This window comes from Amblyraja radiata, chromosome 1, assembly GCF_010909765.2.
Source record: "Amblyraja radiata isolate CabotCenter1 chromosome 1, sAmbRad1.1.pri, whole genome shotgun sequence".
Lineage (NCBI taxonomy): Eukaryota > Metazoa > Chordata > Chondrichthyes > Rajiformes > Rajidae > Amblyraja > Amblyraja radiata.
This window is the reverse complement of record NC_045956.1, coordinates 68,064,363-68,089,194: the sequence shown is the minus strand read 5'-3', so window position 1 is coordinate 68,089,194 and position 24,832 is coordinate 68,064,363.

The following is a 24,832-nucleotide window of genomic DNA, read 5'->3' as shown; positions in this document are numbered from 1 at the left end:
GTCGAAGGCATCTTATTACATTGTCTTGGTGCCATGAACAATGCTGGACCTAAGGGATCACAGCTTACATGCCAGTGATTACCGCAGTGTTTGGTTCAAGAGATCCCTGTGCTCTATTCAAAGGAAAACCAAGTCTGGGTGGAAGTGACCACTGTGCCAAGATGCCCAGATCATTACACTGGATGAAAGTTTTTACATTGTCAGGATCAATGTGCCTGGACGATGGAAAATCATTGCGCTGGGATGCTAAAACATAGCATGATGAAGCTTAGGGTCATTTCTCCAAAACTCAGGGATCGCAGTGCTCAATGCCAGGGATCATCTGGTTAACATGCTGGGAACCATTGTGTTGGATACTTGGATTCAAGAGATCCCTGTGTTTGATCTCCACATCAGGGATCAGTATGACTGGATGCTGGGGTTTGCTGTGCTGAGTGCCAGGACTTGCTGTGCATGGAAACCAGGATTGCAGGATCATTATACAAAATGCAGGACATCATTGTGACAGGAGGACAGGGTTCATTGTGCCTGGGTGAAAGGACCACTGAGCTGAATGCAAGGAATGAATAAGCTGGGTGTCATGATCACATTACCAAACTACCAAGGATCATTGCACATGGATATAAAGGATTACAGGACCCAGATACCAAAGTTAGCTGCATCTTGCGGCAAATGATAATTATACCTGGATGGCTAGACCACTGTCCCCATGTGCCAGGATCACTAGTCCCATGTCAGGGATCATTGAGCTGGGATATCAGAGATCACCAGGCTAGTTTGCTGGGGATCACATTGCCGAACTGGATGCCGCAGACAGCTGCAGCAAATGTCAGGGATCGCTGTTCTGCAGCACATATTCCCTGGATTCTGGGAAAATCACCATTTGCCTGGATGCCAGAGTTCAGATGCCACTGATTGCTGTGCCAAGTTGCCATGGAGAAGTATGCAGGAGTCATAGGATCACTGTGCCAGGATATCAGAGATTACTCTGCCTGATCATCTAATCATACTGGCTTCTTAAAGTTTTCATAAGGTCATCATAGTTTACTGCACGTTCCATAATTTGGCTATCCAACAACTTCAAAACATGGATGAAGTATAAGAGGAAGACACTAAACCCATTTGAAGACACTTGTGTTTTCCTGTTTTGCTCGTTTATTGGCAGCCTGAGCCATCTTACGTTTGAATTGGTGAAGTCCTCAAGTTGACCATCTGTGCAAGGCAGTGACAGTCCTCGCTTCCTGCTGTGCAATGTGGCTGTCAAACAGACACTGACTGCCCTACACTATCTCAGATACCATGCATTCTATTTCTTTCATCTGCTTTTGCTTTATTCCGCACTGTCACAGAGTCTCTACACAGTCAAGATAAATTGCAACCAAATGTACCACTTTGTAACTGATTTGTGTATTTTGCTTTGGCGCGTAAGAACTCCAGAGCTTCGAATTTTACTCCTGGCTATACGTGTCCCTCTCTCACAGTTGTTGAATATATTTGTGTAGGATGGTGAAAAAATTGATGTGGTGCCAGCGATTTGTTGAGCTTTTGTTCAGCAGCCTTTACAAGTTGTAAGAAATGATGCCTTCTCTGATGGCCATCATTTGTGCTCATGGACCAAGCTGTTGACATGATCTGAGTGAGTGTAGCAGCTGGCATGTTTCCTTTACACTTTTCATCAACCCCGATGTGCCGGAGCTAAAAATATCACACCGCTCTTTGATCTTAAATATCTGTTTCTAATACATTGTTGATTGCAACTGCAGCCCACAAGAAGTTTTAATCTGAGACTCAATGTTCTTTTTAAAGTAACATCAGTGGAGCATTTATCTTGAATCATCTCTTATGATTTATTATTTTGTTAAATAAAATTCCAGTCAGCATATGATTCCAGCATGCTTACGTTTATTTGCATGGGCGATGTATAATATTGATAGCAGAGAATGATTTCAAGGCCACAAGGATCTCTGCAAAAAAAAATCAAAGTAATTTTCAGTATAAAAAATCAGCCAACGTGTGCAAATAAGTGGAAATTCTTTATAAAGTTTTGGAAGTGAGGAATTACATTGTTTTACAATTTTAACTAATTCAGAAGCTGATTCAGGAATCAGGGGGCAAGAATTAGCTCGGTGTGAAGAAATTCCACAAAATCATGCCACAAAAATGGATCCCTTTGACTTCATCACCACCTTCATTATGTATATGCGAGTTTGGTATTAAAAAAACGCAAGGAATTATGGGATTTGTCAATGGTCACTCGCGATAAACACTCTCGGCAACCATGCCGCTGCATGCACACAGACCTGCGCCTCATCCGTAGCCAGGATTGAACCCATGTCTCCGGCACCGCAAGTGCTGCCGAGCTGCCACTGCACCGTCCCCGCCCCTCCTGAGTGGGGGTGGCCTGAGATGTCCGGGGTGACCCCGGAACGACAGGAGTCAGAAGGGAGTGGCACCCCAGCCAGCGCGGAGAAGAAGCGTCAACCCCAGCTCAACTCTGCCTGTCCCGCCGGGCCAACCAACAGCTCTGGACCGACGGGACATCGTTCCGTCACAGCGGCGGCTCGGGCCCACAGCCAGCTCGGAGAGAAGCACCAACTCCACTGTTCTGGGCCGGTGGTCAGTTCAGGGCTGTCGGTCAACCCGGTGGGACAGGCAGAGTGGTGCTGGAGCCAGTGTCCCCTCTCCGCGCTGGCTGCAAGCCTGGGCCGCCACTCCCATCTGATTCTCGCCAGCCCAGGGCAACCCCGGATATCCCCGGCTGCCCCCGGACAGGGACGGGACACTCGGGCGGGGACGGGGATGGCCCAGCAGCAACTCACCAGCACCGGATACCCGGGCCCAGCCCCGACCACAGACGAAACGCAGTTCTGCACCCATGCAGCAGCACAGCCGCCTAGAGTGTTTATCGCGAACGCAGTCGGAATACGAACTCGCTTATTTACGTCAATGTTTAACGTTGCCTGATGCCAAATGCACTTTGACAGAATATGTTTCAAATTGCTTTTAGTCTGCATCTGAGACAATGAGACAGGTCGATAGTGCAAGTATCTGCCTGCTAAAAACTGATTGAGGTTCAGGCTTTGTCTGATATCTTTTCCCAGCAGATCTAGATGAATATCATGACAGCATGTACATGCAAACTGGGATCCTCTTGTGTGTATCATCCCAAATGCAACTCTCTTCTCCGAACAAGCATTGTGTATGTTTCACCCATTTGTGTCAAAAATAAAATGACCTAATTGTTAAATGGACAGTTTTGGACCACAAAGTACACAGGGTGAACATTTTTTTACATTCCAATTTTGTGAGGAACACTCTAGTCTATTAGAGGAGCAAACCTCCCCCCACTCCTCCCACTCCCCCCACTCCCCCTCACCTCCCCCCCCTCCCTCCTCGAACCCATCTCCTCCTACCATTGCCCCACCAGGAGCACACACTACCCACACCCCACCACAACTGCAAGGCAGCTACGGTGACCCAAATGCTGCCTCCACCTTGCTACCATTATTTAGGCTGTAAAATGAGTTTTGCATCCTGGCTCGGCTAGTTTACTGACTTTGCAAACATAATTTAATAATTTTCAGTTTCTTTAGCCAACTTTTATATGGAGCAAATGTTTGCACCAATATGATATTTTCTGCTTTCTGGCTGGTTGCTTCACTCATTCGTATCAAGTCAGGCTGATATCCTCAGATTTGAGAATACGGTAGCATACAGGAGTCCATCCAAAGAACCTAGCAGATGTGAAATTGTTTACCTCTCTGTGTCTGACTGGAACCAAGCTGTGCTCTAATTCTATGGGAACATAATGACAGCCAAGTAGAATAGTAAAAGCTTATTGCGTGTGCGGTCTAACATAATCTCAAGAAGCCTCCATGCTCCATTAAAAATATTTTTGATCATCCATCATGAGAATTCACTACTGTCAGGGGGAAAATTTTGACGCATTCTTAGGATGGCCCAGGGTTGAACTCTTCAGTGCTGGTTGGGAAAAGATGCATTACTGCTAAGAAAATAAAATGAAGAACATAACATGACTTTCACAATCATTGTAGAAAATACTATTAATGGAAAATGCATTCAAAGTATATGACCTGCTCTGTTGCAATAGATGAGCCAGAACAGAGATACTTAGGATCACAGGACCCAGATACTAGATACCCATGTAAAGAGAGCAACACTGAGTGAATAAACAGGGAAAGAATTGGTGCCTTTTATGGTAATGGGAGAGGCCACTCATTTCGCTTTGCACATGCAAGGAACTGCGGATGCTGGAATTTTGAGCAATAAATACAAAGTGCCGAGATAACTGTGCAGGCCAGCTCAGTAACTCAGGCAGCATCTCATCAGCACAGGCAACCTTTCGGGTCGGAACCCTTCTTCAAATGATTGCATTTAGACTTGATACTCCCTTACCAATTTAGTACATGAAAGACATCTGGTGTACTTTATGAATAATAAAACAATTATGAAGTATTACTCAGCAGGGCAAATATCCATTTAAAGGGTTCATTTGGTTTCTGCAAAGCTTGCACGATGAATAGACGATTGAAATCATAGTGTGAAAACCAAGTGGGTGAACAGGTTCCCAACCGTCCCGACGCCGGAGTTTCTATCATCCTGACGCGAGGGATTTGGACAGCGGCAACTGCTGGGCGGTTCAACAGCCCAACCACGGGTGAACAAAGAGGAAGATGATTGAACTTTATAACCTTCCATCACAATGTGGATTCCGCTGTGGTGGATGTTTATGTTAAAGTTTATTTTATGTGGCTGTGTGTATTGTTGCTTTTCACTTAGTATGGCTGTATGGTAACTCAATATCACTGTACCTTAATTAGTGCATGTGACAATAAACATGAACTTGAACTTGAACTTGATACAGCTAAAAGTTAATTAATGACAAATTATAATGGGGCCATTCTTTAGAAAGTGACCCAAATTTCACACATGTGACCAGATGGCATCACATAAAGTAATACATTAAAACATTTATTGTAAGAGATTAATCTTATTCATTGCTATTTTCCTACCTACAGAACTATAATGCATGTCTGCTAAAGATATGAACATTCTAGCTTTTGAAAATTCAGAGTGTGTAAGATAAAACTGAGTTATGAAAAAATGCTTCCGTGTGAGGTCACACACGTGACCAGTCGTATATGACCTCTGACACTAAACAAACATTGTCAGCATAACATAAAAATGTCACGATAAAATATGAATCATATATACAGCACAAAACAATATACCTGTAATGCTTTCAGAATTAGAAGAGATGTATTCCACAATTTTTCATATGTTTGGCCACATACATGACTAAGAATGGGCAAATGATACTTTTTATAATAATAATAACATAAACCATCAGCTGTGTAAATAATTTGTCTGAATAATTTGGAGGACAGATGAAAAGCAATCACATCACTTAAACATGAATGACACTTGATCAATTGACTTAAATCAGAAATTATACAATGCCCTGGACAGTCCCCACACATTTACAATAGTGTGTTCATTTCACCAAAGCACAAAGTCAACTCTTAAGCCAAGGAGACATCACCATGATAAGCTGTGATTCATGGTGTCAGATAATTGAGTTCTGCCAAGACTGAAGAAATTACTGGTCTTTAGACGAAAAGAGGGGAAATCTGAGAAGTGTACAACCCATTAGTTAACTTAGATAAGGCTAATCTATAGCTCTACTTCAAAGTATGTCAAAGCACTATAACAACAACAAAGTACTGGCCATGTAAACACGTGCCAATTCCAATTCAATAACTGACATAAAAATTAATGTTGGAAAACAGCTTGAGACATTGCCAAGGTTTGATTTTAAGATTAGTTTTGCAAGAAATTATGCAGAGTATTAAAGCATTTGTTTGAGAATCCTCTTTCCAACATTTTAGTAAATATAGTTATTTTGCCTGTTGTAATTTTATGGTGAAAAGTCTTCAAATTCCACACATCGGGTTTTCACACCAGCTCATAGAAAAAATATAGTTGCTAAAAGTTTCCTGTTGCTCTTTTTTTAATCTACAAATTACTTCCTTCCAGGTCATTAGTAAACAAGATATCCATTACAGGCTCATGGCATGTTGACCTTTATAATGAGGGGAGTTGGAGTATAGGAGTAAAAAGGTCCTTCTACAGTTGTACAGGGCCCTGGTGAGACTATATCTGGAGTATTGTGTGCAGGTTTGGTCGTCTAATTTGAGGAAGGATATCCTTGCTATTGAGAGAGTGCAGAGTAGGTTCATGAGGTTAATCTCCAGGATGGCGGGACTGTCATATATGGAAAGATTGGAAAGACTGGGCTTGTATGGGCCGTCCTGTATGGGTATGGCTGCCCAGCCTGCAGCTGTCCGTTTTTTCACTTCTTTTTTTATTTTTAGTTAGTTGAGTTTTTGTTTTTCGGAGCTCTAGTCTTTTTTATGTGGGGGATGGGGGGGAAGGAGAAACTGCTTTTCAGGGCCCCTACCTGGTCGGAGAGGCGGCTTTTCTCCAGGCAGCATCTTCGATCCGTCCTCATGGCCTACCAGCGGGCCTGGAGTGGCGTTTCGTGAGATTACTGGCCAGAACTTCGGCGGCGGCACAGAGCTGGAGCGCTATCGCGGAGCAGGCGATGCCTTGTCCGGGTCGCCGCGCTGGTATGCTGGGACCGGCGACAAAAACATCGCGAAGCTGCGGGTCTGTGGAGCGGCCAACCGCAGGCGGCGGCGCTGACTTTAACATCGGGAGCCTGGGATCTCTTGCCGAGATCGCCAGTGGTGGAGCTCCATCCAGCGCGGCCTGTCGGCTTCGGATGCCGCGGACTCCGGTAAGGAAGCGGCCGTTCCAGGTTTCCCATGCCGCTGAGAGGATTCTCCCGACGCTGAAGCACCATCATCCAGCGAGAACGGCCTGGAACATCGGGCCTCCGTAAAGGCGACTGTGGAGGCCTAAATAGGCCTGACTATGGGTGGACATGGGGATGGGGACTGGACTTTGTGCCTTCCCTCATAATGGGAACCATTGTGGGGGGATGTTTTTTATGTTTAAATGTCTTTATTACTGTTATGTTGTATTCTTTATTTTATGTGCTGCAATGGCAATAAGCATTTCACTACACCAATTTGAACCTTTGGAATTTAGAAGGATGAGAGGGCATCTTATAGAAACCTATGAATTATAAAAGGACTGGACAAGATAGATGCTGGAAAAATGTTCCCAATGTAGGGGGAGTCCAGAATCAGGGGCCACAGTCTAAGAATAAAGGGGAGGCCATTTAAAATTGAGATGAGAAAAAAATGTTTTCACCCAGAGTTGTGAATTTGTGGAAATCTCTGCCACAGAAGGCAGTAGAGGCAATTTCACTGGATGGATTTAAAAGAGAGTTAGATAGAGCTCTAGGGGCTAACAGAATCAAAGAAGGCAGGCACAGGTTACTAATGGTGGATGATATGCCATGATCACACTGAATGGCGCTGCAGGCTTGAAGGGTCAAATCGCCCTCTCCTGTACCTATTTTCTATGTTTTTTTATGTTAAAACTGAAGGGCCTCATCAGCCCTTTCTAAAAGAGGGTTAGTGAGAGGAGTAGAAGCTACTCCTGATGGAAGTTATATCTCTGAGCCTCAATCAAGTCCTCACAACCCATGCTCTGCTCTCTACCTACTGCACTTGCTAGGTTGCTCCACAGTGCTGCCCCTCCAACACAATGGTAGAAATCCTATCACCAGCGCAGTGGTCACTCTATCCTGATCCAGGGATGCTGCTGAATGTCAAGGTCACTGGGCAGCACAGTGGCACAGATGGTAGAGATGTTGCCTCAGGTGCTGTCTGTAGGGTGTATGCATGTTCTGCCTGTGACCACCGGGGTTTCTTCTGGGTGTTTCAGTTTCCTCCCACATCCCAAAGTCGTGCATGTATGTAGGTTACCTCTGTAAATAACCCCACTCCCCTATGTAGGGAGTGAATGTAAACATATAACCATATAACCATATAACAATTACAGCACGGAAACAGGCCATCTCGGCCCTACAAGTCCGCGCCGAACAATTTTTTTCCCTTAGTCCCACCTGCCTGCACTCATACCATAACCCTCCATTCCCTTCTCATCCATATGCCTATCCAATTTATTCTTAAATGATACCAACGAACCTGCCGCCACCACTTCCACTGGAAGCTCATTCCACACCGCTACCACTCTCTGAGTAAAGAAGTTCCCCCTCATGTTACCCCTAAACTTCTGTCCCTTAATTCTGAAGTCATGTCCTCTTGTTTGAATCTTCCCTATTCTCAAAGGGAAAAGCTTGATCACATCAACTCTGTCTATCCCTCTCATCATCTTAAAGACCTCTATCAAGTCCCCCCTTAACCTTCTGCGCTCCAGAGAATAAAGACCTAACTTATTCAACCTATCTCTGTAACTTAGTTGTTGAAACCCAGGCAACATTCTAGTAAATCTCCTCTGTGCTCTCTCTATTTTGTTGACATCCTTCCTATAATTGGGCGACCAAAATTGTACACCATACTCCAGATTTGGTCTCACCAATGCCTTGTACAATTTTAACATTACATCCCAGCATCTATACATAGGATAACTTAGATCCAGTGTGTACGGGTGATCAATGGTCGGCATGGATACGGTGAGCCAAAGGGCCTGTTTCCATGCTGTATGTTTCAATCAATCAATCAGTCTCAGCTCACCCAACCTGAGTCCAGAACAGCATCAACCCTTCTCCCATGACACATAGGCAAAAAAACAGGGGCAGCACGGTGGCGCAGCAATAGAACCCAGAGACCTGGGTTCGATCCTGACTACGGTTGCTGTCTGTATGGAGTTTGCACGTTCTCCCTGTGGCCTCATGGGTTTTCTCCAGGTGCTCTGGTTTCCTCCCATGCTCCAAAGACGTATAGGTTTGCAGATTAATTAGCTTTGGTAAGAATTGTAAATTGTCCCTAGTGTGTAGGATACTGTGAGTGTGCGGTGTGATCGCTGGTCGGCCCAGACTCGACAGGACAAAGGGCCTGAAATCAAAGATTTAGACAATCCTTTTAAAACATCTTCAGTAAGAGATCAACAATGAGCTGGAATCACCACAGCAAACCTTCAGGATCCATTGTGTTATAAAATGGAATGTAGCGTGTAATTCCTTAATGCTCTATAAATAGTTATAGGCTGCAGGTTTTAGGTGCTCCTGGAAGTACAGTAACACACAGTGTCTATTATGTTACAATACACATTGCACTCGGTTGTTAAGTCCCACTTAAAGTTGAGTAAATCATATTAAATACTGACAGTGGTGGGGGGTGGTGATGGTGGTGGAGGGAATAGGGGTCACCCAGAGTACAGCTCTCATCACTCAAAAGATAAAGTACGCAGTGTGGGACCGTTGAAATGTACACCCTTCATTGACAAGAAGCACCTGCTGCCAATATTTGTTTGGTGAAATCAGATAGTTATCATGACAATAGGGCATCTTACCTGCAAATTACATCTTTGTGAATGGTGAAATATGTTGCAACTGGACACATATAGCAATGAGAAATATTAGCTTTAAAGCAAGGCAGACCCATCATGTTGCAGAATTATTGGAGACCTCTGAAAATGAGCTGCAGCAAAGCAGGGCATTAAAGGTGATTTATTGTCCAACACCTTCAAAAGCATATGTTTCTGGTGGAATGAATGTGACTGATTGTAAATTGTCTGAGACCTGGGTGTAATGAAGGATCATAAACTTAACTTGACAGCGTAAGAAATATGTTTTCTTCTTTTCTTGGTCTAGAGTTGTTTAGATGAACCCACGCATAGCTTGATAAAGCAGCATAGGGCTACAACTGTGAAAACTCATTAATGAAGGTAAAAGTACTCAAATTACTGACCACGTGATCCAAGTCACTCAAAAGAAGGCCTGCTTGCATTCTTTAATCTTCTTACCAGCATTTGTGATCAATCATAGTGCTAACAAGTTAACTAAACACAGCGCGAAAAGATGAGTGCAATCGTTACTAGGTTTTTTCAAAATTCCTGAAATTTCAATACAGGAAGAGACAATGAAGCCCAATGTGCCTGTTATGGTATTAGTTTCACATCAGAACTATCAACTTTAATTTCATGTAAATACTTATTGCTTCAGCTTTTAACATTTTCCTCCTTCAAATAGTTGTCTGTTTCCCTTTTTAATTCCATAAATGAATGAAATGCACAGTAATGGAATAATATTCGAGTGTGTTTTGAGAAATTATGCTAACTCTTTTTTAATGCTGCAAGTCCATAAAGACGATTGAGGATATTTTCATACAAAAGGTCATTGGCAGTGGTATTGGTTTATTATTATCACATATACTGAGATATGGCGACAAAACATTGCATGCGACGCAGTCATATGCAAGTACAATAGGTAGTGCTAAGAGAAAAATAACCAGAGTACAGAGCATAGTGTTGCAGCATTACTGTTACAGCAACAGAGAACATGCAGATAAAAAACAAAGTGCAAGGGCCGCAATGGGATAGGTTGGGATATCAGGACTACATCATCAGCCAATAAGAGCTCTGGTCAGTAACATCAGTGAAGTAGCTATTTCTGAATCTGGTGCTATGTGCTTTCAAATGTTTATACCGTCTGCCTGGGGAGATGGGAGAAGAGGGTATGGGTTATCCTTGATTATGTTGGCTGGTTTTCGAAAGCAGCGTGAAGTGTAGATGGAGTCAATGGGCGGGAAGGCTGGTGTATGTGATGGACTGGTCTACATCCATACCTTTCTGCCACGTCTTGCAATCTCCAGCAGAGCAGTTGCCAAGCCAAGTTGTGATATGTCCTGGAACTTATTTGTTGTGCATTGGATACTTTCTATGGTGCATCTGTAGAAATTGGTCATTGTTGATGGAGATATGTTGCCATTCCTTAGTCTTCTGAGAAAGTAGAGGCATTGGTGTGCTTTCTTGGCTGTAGAAGTTTCAGTTTCAGTTTAGTTTATTGTCATGTGTACTGAGGTACAGTTTGCTGCATGTTATCCAGTCAGCGGAAAGACAATACACGATTACAATTGAGCCATTTACAGTGTATAGATACATGATAAAGGAATAATGTTTAGTGCAAGGTAAACTCAACAAATTCCAAACAATGATAGTTCGAGAGTCAACAAAGAGGTAAATAGTAGTTCTGGACTGCTCTCTAATTTTGGTAGGATGATTCAGTTGCCTGATAACAGCTGGGAAGAAACTGTCCCTGAATCTGGAGGTGTGCGCTTTCACACTTCTATACCTAATGTTTGAGGGGAGAAGAGGGAGTGGCCAGGGTGCGACTCGACCTTGATTGTGCTGTTGTCTATCTCCTTTGTCTTGCTGACATTGAGAGAAGGGTTGTTGTCTCGACATCAGGACAACAAGGTTCTTGATCTCTCTCCTGTACTCCGTCTCATTAGTATTTGATATCCGGCCCGTAATGGAGGTGTTGTCTGTGAATTTGAAAATTGAATTAGATTTGTACATGACTGCACAGTCATGGTTGTACAAAGAGTAAAGAAAGGGGCTGAGAACGCATTCTTGCGGAGCACCGGTGTTGAGTATTATCGTAGAGCATCGTTGATATTGACCAGGATTTGCTATTGGTTGGTTATGCTGATAAGAAACTTAGTAACTAATTGAAATTGACTTACAGCAAGTTAAGCAGCAGTCATGGATATTTTTACTATTTACCAGTTTTGGTGAAGGGTTCTCGACCCAAAATATTAATTCTTATTTCTCTTTCCTGCTGAGTGCTTCCAGCATTTCTGTTTTTGTTTCAAATTTACAAACTTCCGGTGACGCCATAGAGTAGGAAGCAGGCTTTAGCTCCGCTCCTGAAATGCGCTAAAAAGCGCAAAAAAGCCTGAAAAGAAAAACGGGACCGATTTAAAAACACTCACTGGGAGATACCTGACCTAATCATACTGATGCAATACCTGACGTAATCAGAAATCGCCGCTAATTGACGGAATACCGGTATTTTTAAATGCAAAAACGGACTTTCCCGACGGTACCTCAGACAAGATCAAAAACCAGACTGCGGGTTGCTCAAGTCAGAGAAAACAACCCCTGACGAATCTGAGGAGCAATCTGAAGGACAAAGATTTATTGCTACTATGGAAGGAAAAGTAAAAGAACAAGAACAATCTTTAAGACAAGCTATGGCAAAGGACTTTGGTGAGATTTTGAATAAGCAGCTTTCCCAGCTGTCCACTCAGAACCAGAGCAATTTTCGAAGACATGGACACCATTCATTGATTCATTACAAGGATAGTATGGTGCAACACAATTTCGGGATTAAATTGAATTACAGATTGGGTGATGGGTGGGGAGAGATACGAAGCAGGAATATCATCACTTTTTGTTTTTCTTTCTGTTTTTGTCTTTTTATTTCTTTAAGTTTTTCTTATTTCTTTTACTTACTCACTCTTCGGCTATACCAATTTGGCAGTCTAGGGGTTCTATTCTTGCACATTCACTTTCTCTTTCTCTTGCTTTTTCTCTCTTCTTCTTTCTCATCTTTAGCTAAAAATTAAAATTGAAGCTGTACAATAAATGCATTATGTCAGATGCCGCGGTTTATACTTTTGTACACTGCTTCTAATAAAAATAAAAACAAAATAATAATTCACAGCATCTGCATTTTTCTTTTACATTTCATGATTTTACTGTTATGTTCTTTTCGTGTATTGTACATCTAGCTGATGGATACCGGGATAAGCATCTCTGTGACTTTGTCCTAACAGGCCAAATCATAATTGTGGGATTAAAGTTAAAATAATATAAATTGGAGTTGTGAACAAGAGTCAAAACTGCAGAAAAGTAATCTTGATTTTATCATGGTAATTTGTAAAAGTCAATAAGATTTGTTATTTCAGGAGAAACAGTTTAAATCTTAAGTGCATAAATACTTAAATCTCTTTTAAGTCATTTAGGTAGCACTAGTAACCATGTCTGTAGAGTGTTTTAGTTTTGGAATTATTGACTTTTTTAAGAACATCCTTGGTGCACTGCAGTAGTCAAGAATTGTAATTAGTTGGATGTACAAGGCTTGTTGCAGAAGCAGATAGGTTTATGTTGTGTGAATGGGAAACCAGATAGCAAGCTACAGGAGTCACTTAAATGAAGGTGAGAGACACTGAGAGAAGTCGGTCGAACAATCTGGCTCATTGTGGTAGAGGCCTTATAGTAAATTTGTCAAGTTACCCCATATGGGAGTTTGTCTTTCCCTATAACACTGGTGCAGAGCTGACAACTAGGAACAAGGAACTGCAGATGCTGGTTTATACCAAAGATAGACACAATGTGCTGGTGTAACTCAGTGGGTCAGGCAGCGTCTCTGGAGAAAAAGGATAGGTGACATATCAGGTCTTCTGAATCACCCACCCTTTCTGAATCAACCACCCTTTCTGAATCATCCACCCTTTCTGAATCACCCACCCTTTTTGTTTAGAGATGCTGCCTGAATCGCTGAGTTCCTCCAGCACTTTGTGTCTTTCTTTGACAACTAACTGTGCTTGTCTTTAAAATCTATTTTGAGATTAACAAAAAATTAATTCTCCTCTCTCTTGATATTTGATTGTTGATCATTGGTAACTTTGATTTTGCTACAAAATACCCTTGAAATTTCACTTAAATTGTTTGATAAAGCAAAGGGTAACAGAACAGTTTTGCCTGAAGTGAGCTTTGGATTTTCAGCAGCAAAAACATGTTTTTTGCACCATCTGGCTAGGAAGATGAGTGAAAGTCTATTTTTCAAACAAGCTTTTTGCATCAGTATAATGAAACACATATCAGTAATGAGAAGCAACTAATTGTGTTATTTTTCTTGCTGCTGTGTGGAGTAGTGGGACATAATAAAATACATTTTGGACTTGCTATCTATCGCTGAAAAATTACATTATCAGACGATTAGGCAGTTGTCATTAATCATCTGGGAAAGAAAATCTGTCTGGTGAAACATCCCAAACACCTGAATCCTGTTTAATGGTTGGACTGGACATATGTGGTCTGATTTTATCCTCCTTCAGAACATTTCTGTAATATAAACTGTGAAGAAAACATTAAGCTATCAGGCTTTTCAATGCTTATTTTGAGCATTAATTGAAAAGATTTGAACTATTTCCTTTCTTTCCCAGCCAAACTGGATGGCATTTGACATGACATTCAGGATGTGAAATCATAACAAAATAGCAACAGAATACCTACATTGACTGCTGTCTGGCCCCTTTGCCTGTCTTTTTGATCATACTTTACACTTCAGTACTTGCATGAAAATTGCAAATTATGTATCAATGTCAGGCAGTGAATCATCTGAATTATGAGCACATGGATAAAATCATGAGAGGAATAGATTGGGTAGATGCACAGAATCTCTTGCCCGGAGTCGGTGAATCGAGAACCAGAGGACACAGGTTTAAAGTGAAAGGGAAAATATTTAATAGGAATCTGAGGGGTAACTTTTTCACACAAAGGGTAGTGGGTGTATGGAACAAGCTGCCAGAGGAGGTAGTTGAGGCTGGGACTATCCCAACATTTAAGAAGCAGATAGACAGGTACATGGACAGGACAAGTTTGGAGGGATATGGACCAAACGCAGGCTAGTGTTGCTGGGACATGTTAGCTGGTGTGGGCAAGTTGGGCCGAAGGGCCTGTTTCCACACTGTATCACTCCTTGACTATATCAGAACACATGATTTCGTACAGCTAATGGCAGTAGTTCAGGATGAATATTATATGTAAAATTGCACAGTTCCATGCATTTGATTTCTAAAACACTCCTGGGCGAGATTATGTAATAATTCCCCTTTTTGTCTGCCATAATGTTGTTCAAGAGCCACTAGAAACCCTGAAAGCTAATGTAAATAATGGAATTCAGTCTTTTGTATTGTGAAATCAATCATTGAAAAACCAGTTAGGCATTAAATCTGGAATCTTAACAGTCAGGACAAAAAAGGTTGCAAATGTGGGAAAGCTAAGCTTTTATGCTGATACAATGGGGTTAATATACTGTAGTTATTAGTTGTTTATTTTCTGTTTCAGCACAAAACTATTGCTCATAATTTTCTGAACATCTGTTTACATTTCTTAAATCACCCAAATTTAAAATATCAGTTATGGAGTCATACACTGTCGAAACAGGCCCTTCCGCCCGACTTGTCCATGTTGACCAACATACTACTACACTAGTCTCACCCGCCTGCATTTGGCCATATCCCTCTCAACCTAACCTATCCATGTATCTGTCCTAATGTTTCTTAAATGTTGTGATTGTACCTGCCTCAACTACCTCCTCCTGCAGCTCATTCCATATACCTACCACCCACTCTGTAAAAAAGATTCCTCTCAGGTTCCTATTAAATCTTTTTCCTCTCACCTAATGTAATATTACTGGCAAGGTTCACTGCATTAGTGCATTACAAATTATTTTGATATGATCAATATGACAAAGAGACTTCTTTATACATTCTCAGAATGGGGTCAAAGCTGGCAATGCCAATATTTATTTCCTATTCATAATTGCTTGTTGAATTCTCACTTAAATAATTTGAGACAAAAATTAATATTTGACCATATAGCTTTGGATCAGGAATGGATAGATGGCAGATTTCCTTTACCTGAAAGCTATTTATGAAATTAATTAATTTATACATCAATTCAACATTTTTATAGTTTTCACAGTTGATACTATCTTTGTATTCCAGGTTTCTTTCATAAAATTAATCACATTTAAATTAATTTTGCTCCCTTCTTTACCTATTTGAACTCACAACTGTTGCATGTACAATGTGTTTGACATATTGGGTGCGTATGGTCGTTAACATGAATGAAATGGGCAAAGGTAGGGTATTACAGCCTGACATTAGCACTAACACATGGATGGTCTAGTATTGTTGATGCTGGAGCTTTCATTAGCTTCAACCCAGCTTTTCATCTCCAGGAGCATATTGATTGTACACAAGGCAGTTTAAAATACAGATGTAGAGTAAGTATCCCGAATGTCTAATAATTTACTAGTTGCCGGTGGAGATAATGACTCACAAGCGTTCAAATGCATATGATGTACAAGCTGCTAATCCATAATTGTGCCTCAATAGGAGAGGGCATTGACATACTGGGAGATGAAGTCCTTTATTGCTAGAATGAGGACATTGACAGTGGGCATCACTCACAGAAAGAGATAAATCTCACCACACCAAGTTTGTTGTGTTAGAGTTGTAGAGTGACTTCCTGTATGGAATTTGCCTGACTTTTATTCCATTTATCTCATGAGGCAATGTCTCATCCATGCAGTAAAGATGAAAATCTATCTCAAACACCTTTTATCCACATAATGTAAGACAATATTTTTATCTGAGCAGGTTGTAGTCCCTTTGTTGCTTGGGTATGTGGGTAATGTACTTGTAGCTACAAAGGGATTCATGGATTACAAAGATTGGAATGATTTCAAAATTAGGTAATTGTAAAGAAGTGTTATCGACACACTGTGACTTTACTTCTTTATTACATTCATACTGTGGCATCACAGAGAGCACTAGCTGTACGTGGTCTGTCACGGAAACTAGAGAACGATATGTGGGTGGGGAGGTTGTAATTATACTTGTGATATGGGGAGTGGTTAGTAGTGATGAGGTAACTATATTAAGGGTCACATGCATATGTCATCTACATCCTTCCCCTTGGAAACGAAAGACAAACAAAGTAGTGACAGGGCGACCACGTCTCATGCGCTGACAATCAAATGAGTAGAAATGGTTAAGCAAAATCGCCGTAGCGGACAGGCGGCTTGACAACATGTCCCGACTGGGTTCGCATCTCGCCATCTTCCCCTCCCTGCAGGAACAAGTGGAGGCAGTACGGCGACAGGTGCAGACGGCTGCACTGGAACAGGGGAGCCGGGCGGGGACGGAGAAGACAAGGGCAGAAGGGCATGAGGGGATGTGGGACTCGCAGAGGACTGCGCGCGGGCAGGCGAGGGAGGGAGAACCGGAGGAGGAGCGGATGGATAGAGCTGTGAGGGTAGAGACCGTGGCATGCGAGGAGCGATGGGCCGAGCATCGCCTGGAGGCTGAAATTTCAGCGGGGGAGCAAAAGGATCTGCGGGTGGTGGTCGCGGCTCATTGACAAGCCGCAGATGTTGGTGGGACCGGCGGTAGATGGTTCCTGCATGGTCGACGAGATAGGACCGAGGCGACCCAGCAGTGGCGACTACGGTAGCGAGCCGGGAGTGACCGGTGGGGGTCTGCATGCGGACAACTTGTCCGGGGAAAAGGCACGGCAGGGGGCGGCAGGACTTGTCATGGGAGCGTTTCTGAACATCGCGCTTAAGGGCAATGCGCTCCTGAACAGCAGCGGGCTTGAGGACAGAGGGGACGAGTGAGCGCTGGGCCACCGGGATCGGTGGTCTGGTAGTGCGAGACATGAGCCGCTGAGCAGGGGAGCCCATGGCAGGGTCACGGGATATGTTGCGAAGGTTGAGGAGGGCTAGAAAGAAGTTGGACAAACGATATTGTTCCAGTAAGTTCTTTGCACTGCGAGCGGCGCGCTCGGCCAGACCGTTGCTTTGCGGGTACTCAGGGCTGCTGGTGTAGTGGCGGAAGTTCCAGCTGGTTGCGAAAGCCCGAAACTCGGAGCTCGTGAATTGGCTGCCGTTGTCCGACTGCAGGCTGGCCGGGGTGCCAAAGGTAGAGAAATGGCGGCGCAGCTTATCGACAACGGCCGAAGAGGTGAGGGAATGCAGCTGGTCAACCTCGAACCAGTTGGAGTAGGAGTCGACTAGTACCAGGAAGTGTTTGCCTCGCCACTCGAAAATGTCAGTGGCAACCGCCATCCAGGGCAGTTCGGGTGCAGCCTGCTGCAGAAGCGGCTGTCGTTGCTGGTGGGGGGGCGAGGCTGTTGCAGGTGGAACATGAAGAGACCCTCTCCCGGATGTATTGAGCCATACCAGGCCAGTAGAACTGGCTCTGGGCGTGAGACAAGGTGGCTTCGGCCCCAGGATGACCGTTATGAGCGGCCTGAAAATAGTGGTCGTGCAGAGCAGCAGGCACTACTACCTTGTGTCCTTTCACAATCACGCCGTCGTGGAGTACGAGCTCATCACGGACCAGGAAGTAGGGCACGGCGCCAGCCGGCAGAGCGGAACGACGGTCGGGCCAGCCCTGCTGGATGATGGCAGCAAGCTGTTGCAGGGCAGGATCATCGGCAGTGTGCTTGACAAGGGACTTAATCTGCTGTGAAGTCTCCAATTTGAGGCGTGGGTTCGAATCCCACTTCTGACTCCATGTAAAGATGTGTGATCGACACACTGTGACTTTACTTCTTTATTACATTCATACTGTGGCATCACAGAGAGCACTAGCTGTACGTGGTCTGTCACGGAAACTAGAGAGCGATATGTGGATGGGGAGGTTGTAATTATACTTGTGATATGGGGAGTGGTTAGTAGTGATGAGGTAACTATATTAAGGATCACATGCATATGTCATCTACAGTAATTATTATGATTACTAAAATAATTACTTTCACTGGATTGAATTGATAAATTGAGAAAAGGACAATAAGAGCCTTCTAAATTCTTGATTCATCAATCAAGGAGAATTGTGTTAAATAGGTTTTGCAAATTTAGGGAGATGCTTCATGAATTATGAGAGACTGACTGGGAGAGTAATATTATTTTTCTTTCTGAGAGAAGAGTGATTCTGTGTTGTGGAGAGTTTGAAAGGGAAGAAAGAGCAGCCCTGCATCAGAAAGAGCAAGTTGTTGTGAGGATGATTACACTGTTGTTTTGCAATAATTAGTGAGATATTTAAATTGATTTAATGTATGGGACAACAAAGCCCTGAATGCCTCCCTGCTGTAGATCTTCTTTCGGCTCCTGCTCAAAACTGTTGTTTGTATTCCTGTACACTTGTAGTTTTGGATTGTTAGTGATCTTCAGCACAGATACATCCATCTGCCTTGGCTCCAGATGTTTTATAAGCTTGATTGGTAAGAGACTCAGGTTTAAAATTATTAATTGACCGATGCTTTTTATTGGAGTTTGACGCTTCTAACACCCTTTGCTGGAAGAGTTGTTTCCTCTGTTTATCTAGTTCTCCTGAGCCAGACTCATTGTTAATGGAAAACAATTTTCTCCAACTAAGCTGTCAAACTCAAAAATGCTTTTATCAAATAACTTCATAACCATTTTTATTTCAGCGTATGCAAATCTATGCTATCCCTCCTTAAAATCTAACCCTCAGGTCCCTGGTAAGTGTGTGTGCTGAAATTGCACTACCTGACTATGGCAATCCATTTGAAAATTAGTAAACCAGACAAGGGTTAACCAAGGTCCTGTATAGCTTCAGCAAAATATTCCCATTCTATTCATTAGACCCCTATAATAAGGGGCTACATTCCATTAACCTATTTATTAATGCTTGAATCTGACTGCCATATTACCGACCTGGGTTCATAGCTCTATAAATCTCTCTGGGCCTCCACGGTTCCTAAGCTTTTACTATTCAAATAATACTTGAATTCTCTTCCATTTTAGTCCGAACTGGATCACTTCACAAATAGCAGTGTTGAAATCCAACTGCCACACTTTCAGCCTCTCACTTAATCTATCAATGTCTCCTTGTAACTTTATGCTCCTGTCCACACCACTTACAAAACAACCAATCTTTGTGTCATTGGCACCCTTGTAAATGTTCCCCTTTATTGTGTTATCCAGATCATTAATAAATAAGACAAATAGTTGAGGCCTCACCATGGAGCCCTGTGGGACATCATTAGTTACTTCTTTACAATCCAAACACATTGCTATTATCTTTAATAATGGTCATCTGTTGAACAACCAATATCACTCAGGTCAGTAATTACCCTCCATTCCATGTGGGTTTTTTTGCCTATTGTCTTCCATGAAGGAGAATCAACTGCAAATCATAGATTAATGCAGTTGACAAAAAATGCTGGAGAAACTCAGCGGGTGAGGCAGCATCTATGGAGAAAAGGAGTAGGCGACGTTTCGGGTCGAGACCCTTCTTCTGAAGAAGGGTCTCGACCCAAAACGTCGCCTACTCCGTTTGACTACAGAGCCTTGAGTTATCAGGATCTCGAAAATGGTAAAATGAAAAACATTAACACTTAATGCTATGGAGAAGCAGTAGGAAATAATCAACCGTGCAAAGGAGGGAGAAATATTTACTTTGCATGACTTCAAGTGAGCTAAATAGGAAAGGGCAGGATTGCGTCCAAATAAATATTTTAGAAGGTTTTAATTTTAATAATCCTGGTAAGGCCATTACACTTTTTCAAAACTGTCAGCAATCCTTTGGAATGGAGCTGGCGGCACTGACAGCTCACTTCCCTGGCTTTTTTGGCACAGTGTACTTTTTCCTTTCTAGCATTGACTTGTTCATCCACCGCAGTATCCAAAGACCAGCTTGCCTTGGTGAGTGAAGTTGACTGCCCTAGAACGCCACTGAATACTCCCTTTCCAGGTCAAAGTATAACATTCCCACAAGACCTTCCCAGGGCTGCCAACTCTCACGCTTTGAGCGTGAGACTCACTCATTCAAGCCAATTCTCACGCCCTCACGCTGAAGACAGAATTCTCACGCTGTCTTCAGTCCCTGCACAGCAAGGAACCTATAGCGGAGCTATACGATCTTTGCTGCACAGTTTGTCTCTTTGCGCCATGACAGCGATCTGTGCGGTCTGGGGAAGAGCGTCGGTTGACGGCTGTGAGTGACGTCGCGTCTCTTCTCTCTTGGTTGGATGTGCAGCCGCCAGGTGTCAGCGCATCTGTGCGCCGGCTGTGAGCGCTGCGGTGCCGGCCGCCGCTGCAGCCTCGCTCCCTCCCTCCTGCCCTTCAACTTACACGGCAGCGCCAGCGCCGCCAATCCACGCTACACTGTGCCCGCCAGGCGGCCGGGGGAGAGACAGGGAGGGCGGAAAGAGAGAGAGGGAAAGAGGGAAAGAAAAAAAGGGAGGGATGGAGGCAAAGAGAGACAAGGGGAGGGAATGTAGAAAGGGGATGAAGGAAGGAAAGGAGAAAGGGAAGAAAGAGGGTGGGAGGGGGAGGAAAGAGGGGGGATGGGGGCAGGAGGGAGGAAGGGGAGGATGGAGGGAGGGAGGGGGAAGGAAAGGTGTGTGTGTGTGTGTGCTTGTGTGTCTGTCTCCCTGTGTGCCTCTGTGTGTGTCTCCCTGTGTGTGTGTGTGTTTCCCTGTGTGTGTGTGTCTCCCTGTGTGTGTGTGTCTCCCTGTGTGTGTGTGCGTGTCTGTGTGTCTCTGTGTGTGTGTCTTTGTGTGTTTCTCCCTGTGTGTGTGTGTGTCTCCCTGTGTGTGTGTGTGTGTGTGTGTGTGTGTGTGTGTGTGTGTGTGTGTCTCCCCGTGTGTGTGTCTGTCTCCCTCCCTGTGTGTGTGTGTGTCTGTCTCCCTGTGTGTATGTGTGTGTGTCTCCCCGTGTGTGTGTCTGTCTCCCTCCCTGTGTGTGTGTGTGTGTGTGTGTGTGTGTCTGCGTTTGTGTGTGTGTGTCTCCCTGTGTGTGTGTGTGTGTGTCTGTGTGTGCGTGTGCGCGAGTGTGTGTGTGTGTGTGTGTGTGTGTGTGTGTGTGTGTGTGTGTGTGTGTGTGTGTGTGTGTGTGTGTGTGTGTGTGTGTGTGTGTGTGTGTGTGTGTCTTCCTTTGTGTATGTGTCTCCCTGTGTGTCTGTTGTCACATCCTGGCCTTAGACAGGGCTGCCAACTCTCACGCGTTGAGCGTGAAAGTCACGCATTTCAGCCAATTCTCACGCTGATGACAGAATTCTCACGCTGTCTTCAGTCCCTGCACAGTTTGTCTCTTTTGCGCCACATCACAGCGATCTGTGCAGTATGTGGAAGAGCGTCAGTTGTCGCATCTCTTCTCTTCTTTCTTGATTGGATGTGTAGCCGCCGACAACATGAAGTAGCCAGAGATAGAACTAACCAGGTGAATTGGTTGTAAACCATGGGGGGGATCGCAATGAGGCCAAACATCTAGGACGGGGTTCGGCAACCTACGGCACACGGGCTGAATCCGGCCTGTAACCCGAAAAACCACGTTTTTTTTTCATTCGTTTTCGCGGGGTTGGGCAGGCGAGCCGACCTGAGAACTGCAGCCAGTCCCTGCGACGCGAGCTGATCTGGGAACGGTAGCCAGTCCCGGGGCACACAGAATGCCAACTTAATCATTATGGACAAATTGGGCCAGTCATGTACATGTTGTATAACTCTGACTCTATGCAGATCTGAATAGGCTTTGAATGACCATTGCCCTCACTTTCCCCATTTTGATTCTTGAGATTAATATCCCTTTGCTCTGTTAGCAGCGTTAAAGTACTTATGAGGTAGAGTCAGGAAAGGGAACATGTTATTTTTTTTTAGTTTGCTATTTGTTACTTGATTTTTTGGTGACTGCCATAATTTCTGAAATGGTCTTAAAGTAACTTAACTGTTATAAAGCAGTAATAAGTGATTTTTGTCCAAACAATTGGAACTTGCATAAAATGTTTGCATTATTAGCAGGGCTGCCAACTCTCACGCATTGAGCGTGAGACTCACGCATTTCACAAAATTCTCATGCTCTCACGCTGATCACAAAATTATATAATGAGAATAGGACCTGTTTTGCTTAACAAATAGTGTAGGAAGGAATTGCAGATGCTAGTTTAAACTGAAGATAGACACTAAAAACTAGAAAAACTCAGCAGGACAGGCAGCATTTCTGGATAGAAAGAATGGGTGATGTTACGAGTCGAGACCATCAGCCTGAAGAGGTTTGAAACCAGCCATAAAACACAATGACTGGACATGAGTGTTATCCAACTAAGGGCAGAAATCAGAATCATGTGTTCATCTTTATTCATGTGACACCATAATAAATATATTACAGAAAAAATAATTTAATGGGGTGGTCATTCATGTGCTGCACCTGTTGATCAGAGCCTGGCTCTATTGTGGAATGTAATTAGGAATGTAATTTAGCCTAACCTTATTCATACCTAATCCAATTTAAAGGATAAATGTTGCATTCAAATGCAAGTTAAAAGACTCACTACAGTATGCACCAGATAGCACAATTTCAAGCTGAAAAATGCAAAAGCTCCCTACCGTGGGAGGAGGAACCCCCCCCCCCCCCCCCCCCCCCCCCCACCCCAGTCGCTACGCTCCCTCGCAATTTCTCACTCTCATCTCTCACCCAATGTTGGCAGCCCTGCCTTCCACCGTCCCTGGTGATGAGCTGCTTGCAGGCAGTACGATTAGTTCTGGTATCTCATATTTTATTATTGCATCTGGTGGTATGTAAACTGCAGATCTAAACAGGCCTCTCTCCACCTGAGCACAGTTCTAGCACAGAGGATGACAAATGTAGGGTTTCCATTGCTTCATTGTGATATCCTACATCACCTCACTTCCCAAGTCTTTCCTCACTTCCCAAGTCTTTAGTCATGGTGACAGGACCAGTTACTGGTTACCATGTCACAGTAAGGTTACGGTAAACCTCCCCAGCATCTTTTTAAAGAAGCATGAAGCTCCTTTTATGTTCATTGTTAAAATTCCTCTGGGACCATGTCAGTGATTTAGTGGGATGGGTTGAATGGATAATATTCTCATCCGTAAAGCTCATTCTATGGGTTTGAGAAGTGGATTATGGCAAGTGTTTCACAGCTACTAGGAGAAATGGAAGAGTAGGCACCAAAATTGGTTGCTTCTTCGAACAGACCCAAGATTCAACTATTTTCTTTGATCTCTAAACTATAGATTGTCTGAGGTCAAATTTGGTTTGTTTTAGTTACTGAGTGTATTTGAAAGATGTGGATTATGTTGTCTGTGTGGAGCTGATATTGGAAAATTTCCAAAGTACAATTCCCATCTGTTGATATCAAACTATCAGTAGCAGGTTGTACGTAAATAGTTTTTCATCAACTGTGTAGTTTCCTGGCACTGAATGAAATGTAAATAGATTGCAAAATCTGCTCACAATACATTATATAACAGGAAACGAATGCATCACAAATAATAAAGAAAGGCTTTGTACCCTGGTAACGCTGAAATGAAAACAGAATGTTTTGGATGTACTTTGCAGTCCAAATTTTCCAATCAGACCTGCCTTTTCAAACATTTTGTGCATACGCCAACTTGGAGCACTATTAGAGGCTGAAGGAAGCACCTTCCCATTTTAAGGTTAATGAATGAAAATGATATAATAATAGGCTGTGGGCCGAGGAGCTTTATTCTACAGTTTCGTGACCCAAGTCACCAAACTACATGAAATGTTCACATATTGTGTAAAATAAATTATATAAATCACCCCTGAAACTCGTCATGAAGAAGACTTGCACATTTTTATTAAATTAGAGAAAAACTGGAAAAACCTTCGGGTAATTTTTAGTCCAATCAAAGCACGTTTAACATTGAGTTGTTTGCCAGTTGGCCAATCACGCGCTTTGCTTCAGGCTAGCACACAAAATGGCTGAGGGTGCCCCTGCAGACGCCTGTTTTACTGGAGATTCCGATTTGTTGTTCTGTGGAATAAATGTTTTGGAAACTTGCAGCAGGGTAATTGAATTTAGTGAGAAAAGCATTAAAAAGGCTGAAGAATGTGCTGCTAAGTGGATTGAAGTAGAAGAAAGCCTTGAAAGCAAAGTCGCTGCTGAGACGCTGGAACACAAGAAGACAGCCAGGAATCAACTCTAACTGAAAGTTAAGATCTGAAGTCTGAATTTATGAAAATCTATCTGTATGGACATTAATTAATTTAATTGCACCCTTTTATAATGTGAATAAATTCATCAATTAATTAATCAATTAATCAATTAATTAATTAATTAATTAATTC